We start from the raw sequence: 6,000 nt of genomic DNA, 5'->3' as shown, positions 1-6,000 counted from the left end.
TGATGCCACTTTTCGATGCATCAGGCACTAGATTTTCGGATTTCATTGTTTTTTACACCCTTGGTCCAAATTTTCCGCTAGAATCTCGGAGTGTTACCATCATTTTGTCATGAACAACTCCGCTCATCGCAATTATTGGCAACATAGTGAAAGAGTGGGTTGTAGCACTTGTTGACTGCACAACTTTTTCAACTCTATCTTGTCCTTTGAACGCCAGAGTGCGATTTCCTGTCATTTCATATTGAACACCACTCTGATCGGCGTTCAAAACGTTTGCGGCAGCGATGCGTTTTTCATTGATTGTGTTGATGATGCGGGTCGCAAATTTGTCTGATTCCGTTTTCAAAAGCTCCTGATCTTCGAAGCAGGACTTCGTCACGCGACTCGTGATTCGGCGGCAGGTAATTCCACGGGCTTTTTTAAACTGCTGTACCCACCAAGACGAAGCCTCGAACGAATGAGCGAAATCAAGTTTGGCTGCATTTTTCATCGCCCAGATTCGTATGTCGTCGTCGTGAATTGGATGCCCAGCCGCAGCAGTTGCGTTGAAATAGGCAAACGTGTCTCCACTTATTTGCTTCAGCTTCAATTCTCTATTGCCACCAGATGCGAATTGCCTTTTCCACGCACGAATGACAAGCCAGTCTGGTGCCCAAGAGTGTTTCTTACGGATGGCAGTGATTTTTCTAAATTTGCCTCGCGGGGTCCATGCACAGTCAAGAACCATCCTCATCTCGTCGTCTGCATATTTCCGAGTGAATTTTTCGGACAACCTGCTGATGTCGATGGTTCATAATCAGGGTCTTCATCCAAAATCGAACAGCTCCTTCGTGATGTATGTAAATGTGCCACTGGTGTATCACCGTCAATCATGCGAAAGTCTGTCAAAACCAAACTTTCTGAAATGGCATTGCCTTTTTCACACCCTTTAATAATCATGTCGCTAATGGCGAATGCGAAGTCAATTTCACTTGACATTTGTTCAGCAGACTTGATCCGATTCCGCTGGATACAGTCGCTGACTTGTTTAGTTACAATTGCCAAGACGTTGGCAATATTCATTTGCGGCATTTTGCACCTTGACGTAACAAATGAACAACATTTGAGTACACATCAAAACAACCACCTTGTTACCTCGGCGAGAGCACACTGACAACTGTTCGCGTGTGTTTACAGTCCGAAGCTAGGCATGGGAGAATCGAAGTTATTGCGCACTTTACCGCATAGATGGCAGTACCACACAGGGACTTTATTATGCGTGCAATATGGCTTATGATGCTTTCTCACTATGCATTTCACATAGATGATTAGCTTTGGAAGGTAGCAAGCTCTGTGAGTTGAGTTCATCGTTTTGTTTTCACCTACTTAACTAATTTCAAAACAACAAAATCTCGCAAAATGTGAAAAGTGACAAATCGACATAACTCCTTCAATACATTTATGTGGAAACTTTTTATTACAGATTCTTAATCAGCATCATTAGTGCTTTCGATTGGTGTATGCACAACGTTCCAACTCGATATCAATTCTCCCTTCATTCCCTTGTTAGGTGAAGGCCGAGAGTGGGCGAAGGTAGGACTTTGAGCCAAGCACCTGCTTCTAACAAGGTTCATGACACAGTTGTCCCGCCAAACCTAGTGGACATTTTGGGACCAAACCTAGTGGACATTGTAGACCTTGACTCCCGATATGAGGAATGGGTTGGCATTCGCCAGACTAAAGCCTGGTTTAGCAGTAACCGCCGTTGGAACGTCGCCAAGCAGTCCGCCAAGGCCGACCGGCATGCCTGTGGCTACAGAGAACCTGACCGTAGAGTTAGTTTGTGAAGGCGTTGTTTTGTGCTGTTTCGCGCTGGTTCTTGCTGTTTCTTTGCAAGTGTGTGTTTTAACGCTGTTGTAGTCATATGGCAACGGCTGGAAAGAGAGTTTTGTGTTACATTAGCAGTGCGTTTGGACTGATTCTGTGGACTCTGCATCCTGTGAGTGTGGATCAAGAGTGACTGATTATAGTGGACTCTCCTTTAAGCGTAATAAGTTTGACAGATAGACTTGTGCGGGATCCCGAATAAGCGACATGGCTACCCGAGTGACGAATAAAATCAATCCTGCGAACATTATTCACCTCCTCCAGGAGCGCCTGCGCACACGGGAATTTGCGCAGACACGACCGAATCAACAGGAAATCGAACTGGCTAATATTATTTGGGACACGGTCTTGGCTGCAAATTGCAGTGATGTTTATGATGTCGAAGTCATGGAAACATTGGACATTGGATCTGTTGGGCGTGACAGTGATGAGAATTTCCAAATTGTGGTTGACGATTCGCATACCGCAGCAACTTCTGTCGATTCTCCATACAAATCAAGCCCTAGAAAGCGACGTAGAGCATCTGGTGAAGGTCCTACTGTCAAGCAAAAGTTCAAAGCCATTTCCTTGAGGACGAACGATTTTCACCAAGACAAGAAAACTTGGAAAACTGTCAAATACGTTATGTCAAAATGCTCGTTCCTTGGCAGTAATGAAGACACAGCTCGGAAATCACTAAACCGTTGGCTCGAAGCACATCAAAGAGGAGGTAGTCGGGAGGATAAGCTGCGAGATGTCTACGAGCATGTTTATGACAAGTTCATTAAAGCCAGAGACAATCGCGAAATCATCCATGACACTCGAATCAAGTACTGGGCAAATGCAAGAGCGAAAGAACTCGGTGGTATTCCGAATTTCAAAGCAAGCGACCGCTGGATTCAAAGATTCAAGCGTACCTACGACTTGACATCACGTAAAATCACGAAAATCATCACACGTTCAAAGTTGGTCAAAGAATCTAAACGAACCGAGGAATTGGAAGCATTCCGAGTGCGGGTCAATGGCAAGATCGAGCGGTACGGTGTCGATAGCGTTTTCAACATGGATCAGTCTGGTTTTCAACTGGAAATGCACACAGGGCGTACTTTGGCAATCAAAGGTTCACGGCACATCGAAGTTGGTGTCCAAAACGTTGATTCTACAAAGCACAGTTACACAATTCAACCGATTCTGTGTGCTAACGGAACTTTACATCCAATGTTATTGATCGTACTCAAGGAAACATCTGGCAAAATTCCTGCTAATCCAAGACCACCCCTCGCAACATTTGCAAATCTTTACGTTGTCGCCTCAAAGTCCGGGAAAATGACCAAGGAGCTCCTGGAAAAGTGGTGCAAAGATGTTTACCCCAACGCAGCACCCCGAGATCGAGTGTCGTGTCTGATCATCGATTCGTGGAAGCCATACGCGGACATTGATAGCATGTTTCCGACTGGAATGACTGTTGACATCCAACAAGTTCCCGAAGGATGTACGGACGAAGGACAGCCGCTTGATGTTCGCCACTTCCGTCAACGTAAAGTTTTCCAACGATACATCGAGGACCACATCTTGTGCGACGAGCCTGACATTGATTTGAAACAGCGGAATCAAATAATGAAACGGCAATCTTTAATACATCATCAACTGTGCTCTCCTAGATTTCGTGAAATGAATCGATCGGCTTGGACAAAGGCTGGCTTCGACGTCGGCGATGCTGGGGCATTCATCATTCCCAAAAAGTTCTGCTTCGATCAAATTACAGGTGAATGTTTCACTTGTGATGTAGCTACTTTTATTGTATGTGCTTGGTGTAAAAAGAACTTGTGTTTCAGACATTTTTATTATGATCATCATTACCATGACAATCTTGAAGATTATGTCGAGTAGAATTACTGGATGAAATCCTGTACGCATTTTCTTTGCAACCGAAAATAAATGGTTTATGTTAAGCCCAGAGAAACCAAAATGGTCGTGTTGGTTAGATATAGTGTACTACATCCTATGACACCTACATTGTTAACTTGCGCCTTCTAGAGGTCGAGAAGGAAGGGTTAGAACTTTTCCCATTTATTCTTGCTCCACCTGAACCGGAAGTCGGACGGGGTCAAATTGGGGGTTACATTACTGTACTCATAGAGTATTATTTGCGGATATATAGAAATGAACCCTAACAACCCTGGGGAGGTCAGAATCGAACAGTTCTACAAAAGTTCCAACGACGTTTACTCCTAAACCAGGCTTTAGTCTGGCGAATGCCAACCCATTCCGCGCATCGGGAGTCAAGGTCTACAATGTCCACTAGGTTTGGTCCCAAAAGGGGCGGGACAACTGTGTCATGAACCTTGTAAGGAAGAAGTAGAGACTAGTCTGGCTTTGTCTTCTAAGTTGTCTTCCGACTGGAGTAAAAAGGAGAGGTGTGATTTAATGATAGGCATATCCTATATGATTTGTTTTGATCTGGAGTTGATTTCGGGTAATTCTAAGCCTACAAATATTGACCAAGTTGTAGAGCAATCCTCAATCTTAGTAATTCCGTGAGAAATTATATAGTGTTGGAGAAGCGATTCGATTAGGCATTTGGAACCATAGAATGATGCCAAGAAGGCGGGAATAACCATATTTAAGGCTCGTCGGATGCTTAATCCTCCAAAACTGATCGGAAGAGAAGCCTGTAGCCATGCATTATGAGGATGAAAACACTTAATGATGAATTCCAATCCAGATTTGATGGAGTTATCGTAACGTTCAAGTAGATATTCTTTTTTCCAAGATGGGGATCATCGTAGAAAATATAGCAACCTTGGCATGGTAAAAGTTCTTAATAAATAGAAAGCTGAGTGTGCCGACATTAATGACAATCGTTCGAAATAATTCTCCAGCTTGTCAATTTCTGAATAATTAATTAAATTTGTCAGAGATATATGTTGATCATTGGGCAAAACACTCCAAACAATAAAGATTCATCTTAGACTGGAGAAATGTGATTGTGAGAAATCATTGTCATTCGACCATGTAACAAACGCCGGACAGATTAGCTTGTGTGATTTTGGAATGTCTAACTCGTTTGATATGACGTTTTACTTTTTTTTTTTAAAAAAAATCAATACTTCTAGTGTAGCAATAAAAAAAGAAATAACGGCCTTTAAAAAAACATTCAATTAGAACTGAACAACCTACACAAAATTTGCAATCGCTCAGTGAAAATGGCATCTTTCTAGAGCCTATGGTTCCCGAGAACTCATTCTCGAAAGGATTGGCCGTAAACATATAAACTTTTTTGACCAGAAATATATAAATCTAACATTTTAATATATAGATAATCACAACAGAAATGGATTTGGTAGTTAACGGTGGGTGAGCTTAATTCTGTTTCTTCCGGTGTCAACAAAAAAAGTGCGAAGTTACGAACGTTATACAGTATTCCAAACAATATGACTGATTGTAAAGGAACTGTAGAATAATGTGTTTAACTTACATTTTCGTGTAGACACGTTCTTCACATTCCTTATTAAATATGCTATCTGTCGCCAGGTCCTGGAACTAATAGCAGTTTTTGTTCTTAGGAATGGGTCTGAAACTGTATCTTCAATTTACTTTTGTAAACTCCTTTTGTAAACTCAATTTAAATGCCAGATCAAACTTATCTAATAAGTGCTTACTGCAACAATTTGTAGCACAAATTGCTGCCGATTTTCTTCTATTTCAAGAAGTTACAAGGCTCCGAGTTTTCCTCTTTGCCGACTTAATCAAGGTGAACACAAACAAGGAACTTTCATTTTTGTATAAGAAAGATATACAAGCTCACGATGTAATCTGTTTACCTCACTGGCGGATTAAACCAAACGTCTTGGGGGGGGGGCTCTTTGTTGTGGAGTGAAATATGTTCCCATAAATTACCCCCCCCCCAAATAAAGAAAGGTAAAGCGGATTCAGGAAAAGAGGGTAAAAGATATAATTGCTACGGAATTTTCACCACAATGCCCCCTCTCCCAAAACGATATTCTGTCTACAGGCCTGGTCGTGGCTATGCTTTACTAAATATTTTGCTAGAAAAATATCAGGTTAAACATTTCTTAGAACGCTCATAATGTTTTTGTATTTTAGTAAAATGAATTAGACAAAAGGACAAAAGAACTTACGACAAGTTACAAC

This window comes from Thermobia domestica, chromosome 7 (assembly GCF_964235325.1).
Source record: "Thermobia domestica chromosome 7, izTheDome1.hap1.1, whole genome shotgun sequence".
NCBI lineage: Eukaryota > Metazoa > Arthropoda > Insecta > Zygentoma > Lepismatidae > Thermobia > Thermobia domestica.
The sequence above is the reverse complement of the archived record's forward strand: the minus strand, read 5'-3'. Positions refer to the sequence as shown.